This window comes from Gobio gobio (assembly GCF_949357685.1).
Source record: "Gobio gobio genome assembly, chromosome: 8".
NCBI lineage: Eukaryota > Metazoa > Chordata > Actinopteri > Cypriniformes > Gobionidae > Gobio > Gobio gobio.
Window position 1 is genome coordinate 51,140,097 of NC_137114.1, and position 20,253 is coordinate 51,160,349.

The following is a 20,253-nucleotide window of genomic DNA, read 5'->3' on the forward strand; positions in this document are numbered from 1 at the left end:
ACTCTCACCTATGGTCATGAGCTGTGGGTCATGACCGAAAGGACAAGATCCCGGATACAGGCGGCCGTAATGAGCTTTCTCCGTAGGGTGGCTGGGCGCTCCCTTAGAGATAGGGTGAGGAGCTCGGTCACTCGGGAGGAACTCGGAGTAGAGCCGCTGCTCCTCCACATCGAGAGGAGCCAGCTGAGGTGGCTCGGGCATCTATTTCGGATGCCTCCTGGACGCCTTCCCAGGGAGGTGTTCCGGGCACATCCCACCAGGAGGAGGCCCCGGGGAAGACCTAGGAAACGCTGGAGGGACTATGTCTCCCGGCTGGCCTGGGAACGCCTCGGGGTTCCCCCGGAAGAGCTGGAGGAAGTGGCTAGGGAGAGGGAAGTCTGGGCTTCTCTGCTTAGACTGTTGCCCCTGCGACCCGGCCCCGGATAAGCGGAAGATGATGGATGGATGGATATATTTTTTTATACTATTTTCATATTTTTATTCTTAGAATTTGTATTACTATGTTCTTGTTGTGTTTGTATTGTATATGTGCACTGTAAGCTTCAGCACCAGAAAAAATTCCTTGTGTGTGCAAGCACACTTGGCAATAAAGCTCTTTCTGATTTACTGCTACAAACTGATAACGGTCAGATAAGTATGATTTAAACCATGCCAATGCAATTCCACTAATGCCAACATAATTTTAGAGACTATTCAACAGAATGTTAAGGTCGCTAGTATCAAATGCAGCGCTAAGATCGAGTTACACTAATAGAGAGATACAGCCACGATCGGATGATAAGAGTAAATCATTTGTAACTCTGATGAGAGCAGTCTCAGTACTATGGTACGTTTTTTTTGTATTTGCTAATTCGGGGAACAGACACATAGCCTTATAGCACATAGCTGTACTTCTGCTCAATTTTCATTTTCCTTAAGTACTCAGTCTGGGACTGCTGTATATGCTTAGGTTTTCTCCGAACAATTTTTTACTGGTCCAATCGGTGAACAGAGGGAGTGGCTGAGAACGATGACGTTGATGTTGTGCGCTAGTTTGAGTTGTAGTTCAGTAATGGCGCCGGAGAAAGATGCGAGTGAAGCCCATGGTGAAGCCATTCATTCCACTGTGGCACCGCTGCTGAATATCCAGAAGCCAAAATCAAGAATTTATCACTTCATAATTCACTGTTTTTATCTTTTCTGACCACTGCAGTGCATGCACTGTCATTTGGATGCGTTTCTAGACTTGCATTTCTTTAAATGCTGGCAAGTATTTACAAGAGCAATATATTTCATCACCGCTCAAATATAAAAAGAAGAAAAGCACGTAAACATTTGAAATAGGCCGTTATTTACCGCAGCATTTATTCTTATCATACCAAGCATATGACATTTTATTTACAGCATACAATCATGTTACGGATCACAAAACTCTCCCCACCACCATGAATAAATCACCATCTGAATGCACAAGGTTTTATCACTGAGATGGTATGCACATTTTTTACGGACTTCCATGTGAGAATCAAAGGCAAACGGCGCGTGACATGCATCACGACCAAACGTTAGCAATTGGTTATGGCAGATCCAGAGTGGCTTTTGGCTGATCCAATAATTTTAAACTTCAACAGAGTTCCCGGCTTCAAGGAAGTAAACGCTTGTCAATGGAGAGTGGCCAGACTCTCTGTACAAATGAAATGTACGAGAGTCTGGTAAGACCAGTCTCTATGTGATAATATCTAGGTGAAAGAGTAAGGGTGTTGGGATTTATCTGACTTCTGTGACGTGAGACAGCTAGCAGACAGTCGGTTTTGCCAGTTTGCCTGCTTCCCCAGATAGCAGACCAACACTGAATCATCGTTGAATCAATGTTAATGCATCAACTAAAATATCATTGAATCAATGTTGAAATCTAACATTGATTAGTCGTCAGGTTTGCACCCTGAAATAATGTTATTTCAATGAGGAAAAATAGATGAAGATGGGCTTAAAATCAATATTTTTTCAACTACAATTAAATCACTTATTTAACACTGAATCAACATTGAATCAATGTTAATGCATTAATCAAATTATCATTGAAACAATGTTGATATTTAACATTGATGTTTCATCAGGTTTGCACCTTGAAATAATGTTATTTCAACGATGAAAAATAGATCAAGATGGCCATAAAATCTATATTTTTTCAACTTTAATTAAATCACTTATTTAACACTGAATCAACATAGAAACACTATAAAATCAATCTTGCTTTATGTACAGCAGGATTCTATGCCAGTTAATTTTCATGTTAGGCTGCAATTGATATGATTTTGTATCAAAAAGTCACTCAAAGTAAACAACATCCTTCAGTTTACATGCAAATGTATTTATTTATGCCCCCACAGTTTCAACAGGAAATCTCACATTGACTTAAAAAAATTACATCAGAATTTATAACACAAGTGAAAAACATGACTACCTGCATCTGCAAAATGGAAGTAAATACAAATGGAAACTCGCCAATAAAGACAGAAATGGGACAGCACTACTGAAAGAAAAAAGGTAGAAGAAAGAATGAAATACTCTAAACTCAGGGGTTTCCACCACGACCAGTGCCCCCAAGCCTTTCGGGGGCGTAACGGAGCCATTTTTACACCATCCAAGCAAAGATAAACTCTGATGCTTCCTTTTTATCAGCATTCCCTTGTAATGCACCTAAAACAACAAGATGTTAGTAAATATTTGGAAATGTGACTAATTACAAATGTACTTTGAAGTTGATGAAGTTAAAATGGAAATGTGATCAAACTCTTTACATTCCAGTTAAAACACGCTGAATTTAAATTCAAGACTATTTAATGAATTTTAGTATAAACTTTTCCCTTTAAAGCACCTGCAGACACACAGGAGGAATGAATGGAAAAGCAAGGTGAAACTATCTTCAAATATCTATCTTATTTTATCTAATATTAATGTATTTAATAGTAAATAAACAAATAAAGTCTGAAAGTGAAACAAGTAAATTCATAATCAAATAGCTAAATTAATAAAAGAGGAGCTGGATAGGCCACACTATGGTTTGGAAGAGATTATCCATTTTACAACACAAGCTGGAGGCGCAGCAGTTTGCTAAATTTCTGCAGTTTGATATAGCTGCCTACAGAACTTAAAGATCTCACTCTTCTTTCGTTTTCTTTCTTGCTGCATTAAAGATTAAATTGGAATTCTGTAATTGTGGCCGGCCCTCGTGAGCTAATCACACAGGCACAGCTGAAGCAGAGCTACGAACTGATTGTCCTATTTCCCCTCACCACGCCAACAGGGCAATCAGTTCTAGCTCTGCTTCAGCTGTCCGATACCCGCACGAGGGCCGACCAGAAGAACTGACATGCCAGAAATTCATCCGACTGTCCGATCGTCTCTCGTTTCTCCCTGTACACTGGACGAATATGGGATGATTTTACTAGCTAATAAAATTATTAATAAATGCATGCACAATTATCCACAAACAAATTCCTTTCAACTTGTGTGTGCTAAATACAGAATTACATGAATGTGCAGCATTTTGTACAAATAGAGACATAATTGTGAATGCGCTTTTGTATTAGTGTTGGTCAGAATCTGTGCGTGCAACGAGTAAGATGTGCATTTGTGGATCCAGTGTCGCGCATGCATTCATTGACTCGTTTGTGAGTTGATCCTATTGTCTCAATCCAAATGAATCAAATAGGATTGACTCACAAACGAGTCAATGAATGCATGCGCGACACTGGATCCACAAATGCACATCTTACTCGTTGCACGCACAGATTAATCATTTTGATACTAAAATCCTCTCATAGACAAACACCTCACAACAAACGACGCATGACAAAACTGAAAATCGGCCCGACCCAAAGAAGAGTTGCACGAGTCAGAATTCAACTCGAAATCGGACGAAAATCGCACTGGTATACCCAGCTTAAGAAATAAAGTTTAATAAAAATATGATAGGGTTTGGTGAAAAACAAACTGAAATGCAATGTATTAAAGAATATCCTGGGCGTTGGTTGTGCACGGAGGGCGTTCACGTGACTTTATTAACGTCGCAGTTCACTCTGACTCGCCCAGGAGAAGCTCACAAGTTGTAAGAAATAAAGATAAATAAAAACACAAAATGAAAATTTAGATGAATTGTATTAATCTTTGTGTACTTACCTCTAAAAAAACACTGCTGCTGTCCTGTCTCTGTCTCTTCCACGCTTGAAGTCTGTTAAACTGCGCTTTGATCTGAAGGTGCATTACCGCCACCTACTGGATTGGATTGTGGCACATTTGATCGGTAGGGGAAATATTAAAAATTCTTTATTTACCCTGTATTCTTTAGATAAATAATTAAATGTATGTAAATTATACATGATTTTTTTAAATAATAATAATAGCCTACATTATATACATTTAAAACAGGCTATGATTTATATAACTGGATGACCACAAGAACTAAGGACTCTGTGACAGTCATTATATATCTCTGCATGTGCTGTAGCTAGCCGAAAACACTAGAGGATTGGAGATGTTTTCCATGATGGAGGATATTTTAAAACAAAAATTAAAACATTAATGCTTACTTGTAATAATCAACTGGTTCGTCCCATTGAGTTCAATTTATGGTAGTAGTTCTTTGTTAATCCACACACTCGTTGGTGGAGATCTTTTGAGAATAATGAATGTGCTTACATTTCACAGAAATGTACCCAATTGATTTGGATTTGCTTTAACATGTTGAATGATGGGACAGATAGATTGATAGTAAGCCTCAACAGTTGAGAATTAAGTTGACCAAAAATCAACATTGATTCAATGTTTGTCTTTTCAACACTGAAAAACATGGAATTATCAACATTGATCCAATATTATTTAGCATTGAATTTTCAACATTGGTCCACTATTTTTTTAGCATTGAATTTTCAACATTGATCCAATATTACTTAGCATTGACATTTCAACCTCAACCAAATTGATGATTCTGATGGAATTTCAACATTGACTCAATGTCACAATGCTATCTGGGTCCTGTCCTAGGCCCCAGTTAGTCAAGGTTTAGCTCTAAACTTGTAAACAAAGAAGCTGGCGAACAGCGGTCTTTCGAATCGGCTTTGGCCGTGACTCTGGAAGACTTGGAGTTAAGCTTTTCTTTGAGAAAAGAACAAAGAACAGCACTGAAGTCATTCTTAAGAAAGATGTGTTCAGAGTTTTGCCGACCGGATATGTAAAACCAACATTGAGTGGGGGCCCCAGGCAAAATTAATCAATGAGGCTCTATTAAAAAAAATGTTTTTATGTTAATATATCTTCGTTATCTAATTTTACAACATACAAAAAGTTGTCAAAATACATCTAACTAAATACAAAACTGTTTAATTTTTATAACATTAAAGTGCTTTTTGTTTAATTAACAAAATGTTAAGTCTTTATCTTCGTAATGTAAGATACAATACAATATCTAAATACAGTACAAGCTTCATATTGATAACCAATTGTCACCTTAAAAACGGTGCTTTGTGTGGTGGTGACAGGAAAAAATCCATTCTCTGCATATAGAAATATATGGTTATCATTATAATTTAGTTTATCAACTACGAGTTTACGCAAACTTATTTAATGTAGAAGAGAGGGATATACGAATTAGCCTACTAATTAAATAATGGCAACTAAGTAAATGTGTTGATTAGGGCTGCCTCCGACTAAAGATTTTTCTAGTGGACTATTAATTTAATCACACATTTTAGCTAATTTAATTAGTCTGCTTAAATAGCCTACTGTGTGCATGGAAGCGGCACGCATTCTTAAAGCTTGCGAAAAGCACCGGCAAAAATAAGCTAATGATTATAAATGTGTCGGGGAAAAAAACATGAGACATTTTATTTGTTTATTATTAAACTAGCATTTTCTGAGTCCGTGTCGGCTGGAGAGATCAAACTGACGATGCTGCCTCTCATATGGACGCCCCTTTAGAGAGGAATGCACTTTTCATATGGATTACATAAGCAGAGAATATTTGTTTTCGATTTGAATTTGTTCGTTTAAAAGTACACATTTCAAGCTTTCTATAGGCAAGATATGTTTCTCATTAGGGGTGTGCATTGGCACTGCCCTCACAATTCGATTCGATTACGATTCACCAGGTAACGATTCGATTCAATTCGATTCTACGATGCATTGCGATGCATCAAAATTCTACTCCACACAACAAGGCAAATTTTTAATCAGTCATGAGGCAATACAAGCAGTCAGATATTGAACAACAGATTGTATCTGCTGCTATGTGTGTATTATCACTCTCCTGTATCTTTGACATAAATGTCATTAAATAAAATCAAATTGAATGGTACAGGGTATTGGATATGGCATTTTCAAACCTGAAAAAGAAAACATAAATCACTGCTTTCAGTGCTTTGAATGAGAAATGTTTCTCTTTTCTCTGCTTTAGAACCATTTGAAATTATATAGAGCAATAATAACCAACTAAGCCAACTTTTTCCAGCAGTGAACATGTGTTTTTTTTACACAAAGTAAAAAGCTCTAAGACAGGGCACTTCATAAACTCCTGTGCAAATATTAATCCGTAATTACAGTCACACTATTGTAACAACAACCACCACCCAGGCACCCAGCAATACAAATATTCAGTGCAACACACACAGTAACGTTGACACTAGGGACTCATCAATTCTCGTGCTTGATTTTAGTGTGGCAGGCGCGTTAGCAGGGCGTAAGCAGCGCATATTTTTTTCGGCGCCCATGTTAACAGATTAGAGCATTCACATCGCACGCAGAGGCGGCAGCGCATCGCATCGCATCGCAGGAGCAGAAGCAGCAGTGCCGCGATCGTTTCGGCGCCGAGTCTATTTTTGCCGCGCTGCTCACGCTGATTTAAAGCCACAGTGGATTGTTCTTGACCAGATTAACATGGAAAATAACAAATTTCACCATGAAATCATGTAGTGAAGTGCCCTGTGTGTTTTACAATCACAGCATATGCTGCCCATCATAAATCAAAGCACGAGACAGACGGGGCTCGGAGGAGAAGACCGGAAAATGTGACATAATGTACAATATTTGTCTGTATTTGCAATATCTGCGCGAGACAAACGCTGCCAGTGTGAATCCACAATGGGGGCGCGGGCTCCCGCTCTCCATACCCACCGCTCCTGCCCTGCTAACGCGTGCGGTGTGAAGCCGGCGTCAGAATCCGAAATGTGCCCAGATGTCCGCTTTCCAAGCTTTGGGTGCGTTTTTAATTACCCGTCTATCGCGGTCATCTCCCTCCGCCTCAGCCATCTTGATTGTTGTTGTTATGACCCTGGAAGTAATTGAAACTTCACAACTTTATTATCCAACTCAAGGCCAGAAAATAAACGGTCACATAATCGATTATGGCACTTTGCCGCATCGATGCTGAATCGTGCATGCCCCGCATTGCGATGCATCAATGAATCGATTATTGTTGACACCACTATTTCTCATAATATAGCCTATGTGAGGCAAGAAGCCTGTTACGCGTAGTTGAAGTCCATTTATGAGATGCGCTGCAGACTATAGGACGAAAGAAATTGCGTGTCCTGTTTGTTCTGTATGACCATAAATGATGGAGTATTTTAAGTTGTTTTCGCTGTAAGGAAAAAAATTGCCAGCGACCGCGCTGGCGCCTTCATGTCAGCGCGCTCTACTCACTGTATATGATTGTTGTCTGACCGTGTGTGTCTGCCGCGTGATTTGAATTTGGAGCTCCGCCTCGCTGACTCTAAATCCTCGATTTTTTTCTTCTAATATCAACTCAATAAACTAACATTTTCTCATTTTATAGCGGGTGAACATATCCTCAATAGTATTCTATATCTCAAACAATCGGATTGCGTTGATATCGCTACTTATATCCACATTTCCGAACATCCGTTACTAGCCTTAGCCCGCTAGCATCACCAGGATGGTCTCGCATATCGCCTGTGCTGTTTACACTCGTAAAACTCAAGAAATTACTGTGTTCTAATGGCGAATGCAACAGATATATGTCTAACGTTACCTTTGAGTGCAGGTGAGGACACTTTTTTACACACAGTAAAAAGCTCTAAGACAGGGCACAAACTCCTGTGCGTAATTACAGTCACACTATTGTAACAACAACCACCACCCAGGCACCCAGCAATAAAAATATTCAGTGCAACACACACAGTAACGTTGACACTAGCGACTCGTCAATTCTTGGCTGGGATGTGTCGACTTTCTGTGCTGTTGTTGTAGAAGCCAACTCAGGATGCCAACGATAAACATGGTTCGTGAAGTTAGTTGTATTGCCAATGTGACACTCACAAAAATAGGTTTTGTTGAGATTATTATATTTTTTGTTTTGTTTTCTTTCCTTTTATTATAAATTAAATGACTGAGAGAATGCACCAGAACGTTATGACATGCTGTTACACAGAACGGACACAAGGTGGCAGTAACGTTCAACCGCGTCACTCTGGGACCCTTAGCGAGGCGCAGAGTAAGACGAAACCATAATCCGGTTGAATGGAGAAAGAGCAACTGTTGTCCCGTGTCTCTAACTTCTCTGTGTTGTATTTACAACATTTCCAGGTTAGTTTAACATTTTTTGTGTGACTGCAAATGTTTATAAGCTAATGTGAATCCAGGTGATGTGTGTTTGATAAGCTAAAGGTATGTCAATAGTGTAAATAGTCAAGTCTAATGATAACGATGTGAAGATGAGGAAATGGCGGCCGACGCTCGTATTGTTTTCTTTTATATATTCCTAATGGCTCTGGGATATTTCTGAGTTTATTACTACACTGTGAAAAGTAACTGTGTGTGAGACTATGCATTGCAGGTATTGTATAAAACCAATGTACAGAGTAAAGGCAGTTTACAGATGCAGCTTTGAGTGAAAAGCACATGGTTGTATGAAACGCACATGGTAGTGTCAAACGCACGTGGTAATATTACACTATAATACAGTTTTGGTTCAAAGTGTTAAAGCTATGAGACAAATATGTTTATTATTGAAGTTTGTACTCATATAATGTAAAGATAATTCAACTTAACTGCAAATGGGATTTATTCTGTTATAAAAAAGTGAACACTTACAAAAATGTATAATGAATACATTAATACTGTTTAATGAGAAATAACAGAGAATATGGTTTAGAGAGAAAAATGTGTGTTAATGGTTTAAGATAAAACTGTGAAAAGTGAAGGTTGAGAAAATGTGTGAATATACATTTATGTGAAAATGTACTTTTGAAGAAGATGTGACTTCATGTTATATATCAATTGTGGATATAACCTGTTTCAAGACAGAGCAACAAAAAAATAACAGTAATGATTCATGATTGCAGATACAAAGTTGAAATGTTTTATGAAACCATAATCCGGTTGAATGGAGAAAGAGCAACTGTTGTCCCGTGTCTCTAACTTCTCTGTGTTGTATTTACAACATTTCCAGAGCACTTCGACCAGGATTGTCTATATATCTGCTAGCGGACCCCTGGCCGGGACCCGTTACACCAACGTGCTTGATTTTAGTGTGGCAGGCGCATTAGCAGGGCGTAAGCAGCGTGTATTTTTTTCGGCGCCCATGTTAACAGATTAGAGCACTCACATCGCACGCAGAGGCGGCATGGCAGCACATCGCAGGAGCAGGAGCAGCAGTGCCGCGATCGTTTCGGTGCCGAGTCTATTTTTGCTGCGCTGCTCACGCTGATTTAAAGCCATAGTGGATTGTTCTTGATCAAAACTGACCAGATTAACATGGAAAATAACAAATTTCACCATGAAATCATGTAGTGAAGTGCCCCGTGTGTTTCCCAATCACCATATGACATCCAGAGCTGTTAAAAAAAAATTAAAAGCAATGCCCAAACTTCAAAAGCCTGTTTAAATGATTAAAACTAGAAGCATATATTCACTTTAATGTTAACTTACATTTATCATGTGAACTACTTATATACAACAAGTTATATGCATGTGTGTTTGGGACAGAGGGGAACACGGTCGCATTTGCAGCATATGCTGCCCATCATCAGACGGGGCTCGAAGGAGAAGACCGGAAAATGTGACATAATGTACAATGTCTGTATTTACAATATACGAGCTGCGCGAGTCAAACGCTCCAGTGTGAATCCACAATGGGGGCGCGGGCTCCCGCTCTCCATACCCACCGCTCCTGCCCTGCTAACGCGTGCGGTGTGAAGCCGGCGTCAGAATCCGAAATGTGCCCAGATGTCCGCTTTCCAAGCTTTGGGTGCGTTTTTAATTACCCGTCTATCGCGATCATCTCCCTCCGCCTCAGCCATCTTGATTGTTGTTGTTATGACCCTGGAAGTAATTGAAACTTCACAACTTTATTGTCCAACTCAAGGCCAGAAAATAAACGGTCACATAATCGATTATGGCACTTTGCCGCATCGATGCTGAATCGTGCATGCCCCGCATTGCTGAATCGATGATTGTTGACACCACTATAATTTTGGTATTTCTTTGAGTAAGCGTCCAATCAAAGAATAATTCAATGATCTTCACATTAATAATTTAAATTAAGCACAAATCTTGTGGCATTTCACAGCAACTCTAGTTTATTAGTTTCACATGATTTCATGATTTACATTTTTGATCTGAAGAAAACATTTGCTCACTGTGACACAGAACAACACTTTTTAATATGAGCCACTAGATATCTTGATTGGCTGAAACTCTTCTCACACTGAATACAGTGGTACAGCTTCTCTCCAGTATGAACTCGCTCATGTAATTTCAGGTGTCCAGGCCGAGTGAAACTCTGGTCACAATATGAGCACTTGTAAGGTTTTTCTCCAGTATGAATTCTTTGGTGCTGTTTCAGATGGTCAGCTTTAGTAAAGCTCTTCCCACAATCAAAGCACATATACTCTCTCACTTCATTATGTGTTTTCTGGTGCAGTTTAAAACTTTTCAGCCTTGAAAAACTCTTTCCACAGAGAGAACACACATGAGGCTTCTCATCTGAATGAACTCTCAGGTGTTGTTTTAGATTTGATGATGAAATAAACTCTTTACCACACTGATCACAGTTAAATGGTGTTTCTCCAGAGTGAATGCGTAGATGATACTTGAGACTAGTTACACACATGAAACTCTTTCCACACTGAGTGCATGTATACGGTTTCTCTCCAGTGTGAATTCTCATGTGTCTGTTAAGGTGTGCTTTTTGTGTGAAACTCTTTCCACACTGAGTGCAGGTGTGCAGCTTTTTCGCTTTTGTTCTTTGAGTTTTAAAGTTATGATGTTCCTCCTCCTCTTCATTCAGTTCTTGTCTTTGCCGTTTCACTTCCACCTGGTCTAAAATACACATCAAATTAGAATCAGTTCAAGTGAACCCTGATTTAACAGCAGAAAGCAACAGAGATCAGATCTTTCATGTGGCAAAATTTTAATATAGTTAACAATATGCTTGACAAGTACTATATACAAGGTTATGATAATTTAGATGCATTTCTCTATCATTTATCATCCATATATATACTTAAGAATCAAGAAAGGACACCAACCTGTTTGTTGCTCAGTATCTTCATGTTTTATTCTGGATGGTTCTGGATCACTCATGTCTTCAATCTCCTCTTTAATAAACTCCATCTTTAACAGTCACACAGATTTCAGCTGCTACACCTGGAGTTTGTCCTTCTCTTGTAGGATGATGTGGATATTCCCAGTATTTATTGGTGAATTGTTGTGGGAGGGGCTTCACTGCAGGTGTGAACTGTGATCACTGTGTTTTGATTCAATCTGCATTTAAAAAGTACAGGCCATAATGTTTAGCTGAGCTGCTGAAAAGCCAAAAGTTCCCTATTTTCACCTCATTCATTATGGTGATGTCAGAGATCTTCTGTAAATTGGCACATTAAAGGGTTAGTTCACCCAAAAATAAAAATTATGTCATTAATTACTCACCCTCATGTCGTTCGACACCCGTAAGAGTGTGCCTCCACGACACATGCGCGAGAATATGACGTAGTGCCGGGGTTCGGGAATCCATGAAATGCACACTTTAGCCCCATTTTGAGCACTACGCCGAGACCTAAAGCACGATCAATGTAGAATTCAACAGCTTAGATACGCGCGTCTTACTCTGCTTGTAAACAAATCACTTCTGGGTCATGTGTCCGAGCGCCGGATCTGCGTCATATTCTCGCGCATGTGTCGTGGAGGCACACACGGAAGGCAATAACAAGCTGGATAAAGGCGTTATTTCGATTTTTTTTGCGCACAAAAACTATTGTCGTCGCATCGTAAAATTATTGTAGAGCCACTGTGGTGAGATGGACTTTGTAACGACGTTTTAGTGCCTTTTATGGGTCTTGTGAGTGTACATGTACTGATTGCCAATGGAGGCCTATCTGAAGCCTTTCTCAGCATCAGCTTTCAACAAAAATATCTTCATTTGTGTTCCGAAGATGAACAGAGGTCTTACAGGTGTCGAACGACATGAGGGTGAGTAATTAATGACATCATTTTCATTTTTGGGTGAACTAACCCTTTAAGCACATTTTATTGGTGTCGACAGGCTGAAACAAACTACAGGATCATCACCTTAGAAATTTCACGTCAGTTCTTGTCTTTGCTCTTTCACTTCCATTGAGTCTGAAATAAAACATTGAGTATTTAAAACCAGTTCAAGGAGGATAAATGTGAAGATTCAAGTGAACCCTGATTTACCCATATGAAAAAATAACCATGTTTTTATTATATTACAAGTGTAGTTAATCATGTTTGTTTGGCTAATTGATTACCATTAAAGGGTAACTAAACCCCTGCTCAGAGCTTAACTCCACCCACTGGCAATTTTTGAAAAATGCTGGGAAAGTGGGCAGAGCCCGGCGGAGACAGAGGACGAACCGAGGGCGGGGCTGAGCGGAGGGCGTGAGTGCCTGAGACCCGCAGTGACGGATTGATTGACAGCTGTCAGACTCGCGAGTCGCAAAGATGGAGAATGACTGGAGTGACGCCAGCTTTGCAACAGAGCGGTCATTTCTCCTACCTTCACCTGGAGTGGAGGAGGGTGGATTGTCTGTAGACACAAACCCAGAGCCTTATCAATGCGAGCCGCTGCTCAAACTGCGTTAACTCCCGATGCAGACGATGCTAGTGAAGCAGCAGTGCAAGAGAACTGACCTAATCTATGAACAGTCAAATCCTTATACTGAATGCCACTAAAAATAGATCAGATATCTGATATACATACGATGTATTTTCATTCAAATTAACTGAATCAATAAGTTCAGACCTAAAAGCCTATTATAAATGGATTTCCTCAAAAAAGTTAGACTATATACGCCAGGGCGTAACGGTATTGTTGTTCGTTACCGAGGCAACCACTTGCGTGTCAGGGTTTGAAAGTGCGTCTCATGTATGAAAATTATCTGTACACATGACGGGCGGCAATAATATCGCAAGAAAAGCCTGACGTGTACTGACAACTGCATTATTTAACCGTATTTTCTTCATTACAATGTGCAAGTGTCAAGTGAGTTTCATTCATAATGTTTCTACTTCATGTAACATGACAGTTCATACTGGAGTGAAGCCGTTCTCATCATGTGATTGGGGAAAACACTTCTGAGGGCGTGGTGAGCTCGTACCAGGGGCGCGGATAGTGAGCCGTTGGAAGTGCCATCCTACGTCACGATGTACCACAACGTCCAATAGGAAAATTCAACTGCAGTAGCCACCGTTCAACCTTAAGAGAGCAGCACTTTGGCGGTTTTACACCATATTTTATAGAATTAAAACACTTTATACTCGAATCAATGAAGAGCATTAATAAAGCCCCAGTATTACAGATCATTAACTAAAAAAAGTTGGTTTAGGGTTTAGTTACCCTTTAAAATAACCCCAGTTTTACCACAAATACCATGGTTAAACTATGGTTAGAGTAGTAAAGCCATGGTTAATTTGTGGTTACCACGGTTTAACTATAATAACCATGTTTTTTTTTTTTTTGTAGTAAAACTATGGATCATTTTCGTAAGGGTAATAACAGAAAACAAGAGATCATGTGTCTGTCTATCAAATATCAGATTTATGATGAGCCAAAGGTTAGTTCTGTCATTCTACAGTTAAAATGTGAATAATAACTGCTGTACAAGATTATGATCTATAAGTGTGTGTCATATATCCCTAGACTATTTGTTTATTTTATCACAGCTCTTATGATTGTTATCTAACAATGAACTAAGTCAAACAAGCCAGTGATTATCATGCACGAAACAAATCAAAAATATGTAGATTTACAAACATTCCCATCCAACTGTTATTTGTGTTATCGACATATTTAACTAACCTTACACATCTATTCAATAAAAAATGGACTGAATCCATTATATGACGTTAGTTGTGTGTTTGTTTACCTCTTGTAGTTTGTCCGTTCTCTCATCTAGCTTCACTTTTTCAGGTCCGCGCTCTCCAGGTGCCGCAAACGCGCTCACAGCTGTCGTGAACACCTGCCGCACGCATTGAGCAGCAAACGTTACTCGCTTGTTTCCTCCAGGGGGCGCTCGGTGACTCGAAATAACCGAGAGAAATAACAGCAGCACCACATTAACCCGAGCTGCTGAAAACATCTCTGTCTCAGTCCAGTTTAGATCCATTTTAATTTCATTTATCAAGCTGAGACAAACCTTTGACATCTATGTTTTGAAATCTGTTCCTGCCTCAGAATTATAACAGTTTTAGGACATTTATTATACAGAGCCTATGGATGGCACAAGTCCACAATATTCTTTCACAAACCTGCAGTGAATGTGAGACGTGTTAATTTATAAATAAATTACATCTATGAAAAAAAAATCCCTTTAATGTGTTATGAGTGTAGATTTATGGATTTATACACGGGACAGCAGGAAGCAGTTTCACTTTAAACTGAGCAGAGAAATCACAATGTACCAGAAAATAGTTTAACACAGAAAACATACCTGATATAAAATGATATATTATTTTTTGCAACCCAGCGCTGGGTTGTTTTAACCCAGTATGTTGGGTGAAATACTTGACCCAGCATGCTGGGTTGTTTTTTCAACCTAAATTTTGGTGTAAAATTACTACATTGCTGGATTAAAATGAACCCAAAATGGGTTTGAAATAAAAGCCAGAAATCTTGGAAATTATAAAATCACTTTTACACAAAAAGATTGACTATGAAAGGTTAAACATTTATTAAAAAGGGAAAACATGGTCAAAAGTAACAAAGTGCATGTGAGAAGAACATCAGAAAAATAATTGCAAAACAACACAGTTTATAGTTAAATGAAATTGTTTTACCAGTTCAATTAACATATCTTGCATATAAGACCAAATTAGACTTTTTAACATAAATTAACATGACTAAAGTTTTTTTTTACAAAATAACATTAATGAACACAAACCACAACATTAGCACTGACATTATAACGTTTGCATAAGTTATTCAATATTCTGTCTAAGACACAAGTATTATGTGAAAGAATGTGAGCGAGTTTATGAATGAGAGAGGGTGACTTCCTCAGCAAATGTTCAATGCTTGTTCAGAGAAATCACAATGTACACACAATGAAATCACAGCTTCCGGTAACACCAGAGCCAAAGCCCTCACCAGACATGTTATTCCTCTCTACAGCATCCCCGCTTCTGAGCTTCACAGAGAAAATGGATTTTGTTTATACTGGAACCAGACAATCACACTCGATCGCTGCGAGCCCACAGATATCATCCAAAAAGCGTAGAGCCCCACAACCACCAAAGCCTGTGGGCCCAGCTCGCTCTGCCCCTCCTCCTGTGAGATTTCTTCGGTCACAACGCCAGAGCACACACCCTCCTCCATCTGCACCAGAAACAGGCCCGGATTGGCTAATTGGAAAATTCCTGGTGGGCCGGTCTGTTTTTTTGGCCACGAGGGCCGTTGTTGTCATGGCACTGGGTTGAAATATGGATGCTGTCCCTAGGCGGCCTGCACTCACAGCAGCCCCACTTTTTTATTTATTATTTTACCGCAGTCCCACTCTTTTTTATTTAATATTTTCACGCAGAGTGCAGCCTGCAGGTTAACTCCTTAAGCTTCATGAGCACGTGCACGGGTTGAAGCGCTATTTTTAGCACGAGTGTAATGTTTGTTAATAGATTTAACGTAAAAAAACATCATTAATCTTGACAAACTATATATCATTCTAAAGGTCTAAACCTCAAGCATCGAGGACAGACCACTGTTTTTCAATGAAAAGCTTATAACGGCTGTATTTTTGCATGAATGTAAGCAATACACATCAAAACAATTGATAAGAAAAAAAGAGCACATACCGTAGTTTCCTAATTACGAGCCACACACGCATCCAGTGCTAAAAGTTTCCAGAATGAATGGAAAGGTGAGGGTCCACTGAATAACATCCCATAGAGCATTTTAATCCAACGAAACAATAACGGTGTAATATTGATGGTTAATCCTTTGTTTACATCGCATTTCCGCGGAGCGGAGTATCATACTAGACTGTTATGCAATAAAATAATGCACCAAAAACCGTCTCCCGGTAGCATAAAGTGGCATGGGTTTAAAGCTTAGAATGTTACGAACATATTACAACTAACCCCACTCAAAAACATGCAAAGATAGCCGCGATATAGTCAAAAATATCCAACCATTGCACTCGTTTTGGCTGATGTCATGACGTGCTCATCCAATGATAATGTCTGTTTATCTGGAGCCAATAAAAGCATTGAATCGTCATGACTGACAGAAAATGTAGCCAATGAACACACGATTCCAACGAGACCTCTCATGTGTATATTTGTCACATGGGCGTGAATATTTATTCATTTGAATGTGGCGCGCTCTCCCACGAGAGGCTGAGACAAGTCTGTGTGACTGTGACACACACACACACACAAACCCCTCCCCGTCATCTGACAGCTAAAGCTAACGGGCTAGTACAGACGGTCTCTTTGTAGTAACTGTTTGCTAATCTTACTAACTGGACGGAATTTATTATCCAATGGATCGTCAAAAGAAGTTTGTATTGTGCTGAAGATGCTTTATTTGAGCTCACTCGAAGCAGCGATGTGGAAAACCATTGAGGAGAGTGAAGACAGCGATGACGGTGCTTGTTGACAGAGAAGTTGATCCAATAACACACCGGTGAGTCGCTATGTGTTGTTGTTTATGTATATTGAGAATGTGTGTGAGAATGTATTTATTTTATTGTTTCTGTGTGCTAGAAAAAATGCAATATACCAGTATGCATTATACATATGCTGATATTTTGCATTTTTCCTAGCACACATGGGGAAAAAGTATAAATAATTTTTCCCCATGTGTGTGTAAATAAAACATATATATATAACACATGTAATTGTTTATATATATATATATATATATATATATATATATATATATATATATATATATATATATATATATATATATATATATTGAGACTATTTATTTTATGTTTTTCCTGTGTGCTAGAAAAATTACAATATACCAGTATAGATTATATATATACTGATATTTAGCATTTTTTCTAGCACACACAGAAAAAAAAAAAATATATATATATATATATAATATATAAAATGCATTTTTTTCCCCTATGCTACAAAAAACTAATTGACGAAAAAAGAAAAGTTCTGGACGGCCGACCATCTGTGTGATTGTTGAATGCTCACTGTATCACCGGCCATTATATTGATTGTAGGACTGTGTGAGAATGTATGGGCCGCCGTCAATATGAATGCTCACTGTATAGCCGGCCGTTAGATTGATGCTTGGGCTGTGTGAGAATGTATGGGCCGCCGTCAATATGAATGCTGTCTAACCGACTGCCCATCAGTTTCATTGTTCATGGGATGGCCTGTAATTAGAGTGAATGATGACAGTGTGATTGTTGATTGAATGGGCAAACTATACAGAAATAGGACATGCAGTGCTAATTCTCATTCCTTTCCTTGCCATTCTACAGGCATCAGGTTGAGTCTTCAGATGAGCTATGGCATCCAAGCACCAGCCAACCAGCAGAAAAGAGAAGAACGCTTTCAGATTCTTCAAGATCTGCACTTGCTGTTGTAGACCTGAATCCGCCAGTAAAAGGCCAGTAAATGTTTTTTTTTTTTTACATTTGCAAATTGTGTGTGTTTTTATAGCTATATATTTATATTATATTGTTATTTATATTACTAGTTATATTTATAGTTATTATACTTATATTACTTGTTGTATTTTCAGTTGCAAAGAAGTTTAGCTCTTTTTTATTAATATTTCATTTTTATTATATTTTTATAAGTTCTGTTGTACAAATAAATCACTAATACAAAGTCTTATGGTTCTGCCTATTATTTTATAGTTGAAAAAGCATTCAAGCATCATATATGATGGCTAAAACAGCTTGCAGTACACTTCATAACATTAGGTTATCAAGTCTCCTGTAGGTTTCTTGGCACCTGGACATATTCTTAGAAAAAAGCATGCAGGAACCCCATTTTTCATGATATCTTCGTCAAATTTTAAATATAAACTGATGAGACTTTTGCCTTTCAATTCATTAACTAACTGGATTCCTCCAGGCTTATTTTCATATATTTTTACATCAAATAATAAAGTGTTCATTGTAGCACAAATCATCTTCAAGACACTTCAACTTCTATAACTGTTTGTCTTTCTAAGTTTTTTTCTACTTTAATGTTTGGGTAATAAACTGTAAAGTGTCTTCTTTTTAAAGATGTCTAAATTGTGCATGTAGTGCAAATTGTTTAGCAACTGCAATTGTTTTAGTTGGGAGATGTCATTTCTGGGGATGTGCCTCAAGCAGGCGGAGGGAGAAATCACTGCATGAAAAGTGGGATTTTCGACCCCATAAACGCCTGTATACTCCTGGAAATCTCCCTAATTTTCGGCAGTTTTCGACAATTTAGAGGCAGCGAACGTCGCGTTTGTCTGTGCCACAAATTGTCGTAAACGAACCATGACGTAGGTGGAGAGCCCCCCGCTGAGAGCCCGCGGAGGTGCGACGCCTCTAATTTGCATATGAATAGCAGCGAAACCAGAGAGTCAACGGCCAGACTTGAATTTACTCACTCACTATTGGCTGAAGCCACTACATTTAAAAAAGAAAAATCCCTCGTGATTGGTTGGCAGATCACTGCAAACCAATCATTATTGGTCCCCCTGGCTCATTATAAATGTAAACCCCAATAATAATAATAATAAATATATAATTTATGTTGTAATAATTTGTTTCATATTAATGTTATTGTGCTATGAAGTATTCATACCATCAAGGAATATATGGGAAAATTATACGGACCGTGCCGTTCATTCAAACAAGGGGCTTCAATTATAAGCATACAGCTGTTCATTCAAAGAAAGGGCTTAATTTTAGAACACAGCGGTTTACTCAAAGAAAGAGCTTTATTGTTAAACACACAACTATGTACAGTGCAGCAGTAATGTAATGTAATGTAAAGTTCGGCGTGCTCCAGGCTGCGAGAGCGCGGTGGCCGCACAATCCATCCAGACACCCCGTCAACAAAGCCGTCTTCCTCGTCAAACATGAGTTCAATGGCCGCGGACTTCCAAACGTCCACCTCATCCAGCACACTCTTGCTTCCAGCAACTGTAATACAATCCATAAAGACAATAAGCAACCTGAAAAATACTCACATTGACAAAAAACGGATCTAATATAATAAATCTTACCCTTTTTCTTCTTGATCGACTCCGAGCTAAACTTCGCAGTTTCAGGTTGTTTGTATCTGAAGCTCCGGCGTGTCGATTCATAATACGTCTTACAGGCAGCTGGAAAACAATTACATGAGACTGGTATTAATAAAAACAGTCACGGTAAAATTAAACAAGGAATGAGAAACACATTAGAAGTTACTTACACACAATTTCGTCATGATCAGCGGTTAAATCTGGACTCGCGGAAATCTCTCCAAGCAGATAAGAACTCACGGCTTCGTTATGAGGCGTCTGTGTAAACAAAATGTGCAGTTTTAAGCTCGGATCTATTAACGCATCCATTTCCTTATACAGCTGAATAAAAGCATATTCTTTAAATCGTAACGTTACATTACCCATGCTGTGGTTCATAGCGACTGCAGTTTGCCTCAGAGTTATGAAGACGAAGACAGCCTCCTGAAAATTAGTCCAAAAAGTTCGTCGCGTCCATGATGCAGAGATTGAGTTGAAGACGGTGTCCTGTCATTGTTGATCACGAAAAAGGAAAGCAGCAAAAAACATACAAAAATTGTTTAAAG

At 38.8% G+C, this 20,253-nt stretch overlaps 1 long non-coding RNA gene across 1 annotated transcript; it reads right to left on the reverse strand.

Annotated features, from left to right (window-relative positions):
- Positions 1-10,329: 10,329 nt before the first annotated feature.
- Positions 10,330-14,457, reverse strand: LOC307130704. The gene is made up of 5 exons (XR_013817070.1): positions 14,382-14,457; positions 13,549-13,711; positions 12,565-12,615; positions 11,526-11,760; positions 10,330-11,316 (listed from the first exon to the last, which is right to left on the reverse strand). It is a non-coding gene; the product is annotated as an uncharacterized lncRNA (long non-coding RNA).
- Between the last annotated feature and the right edge of the window lie 5,796 nt (positions 14,458-20,253).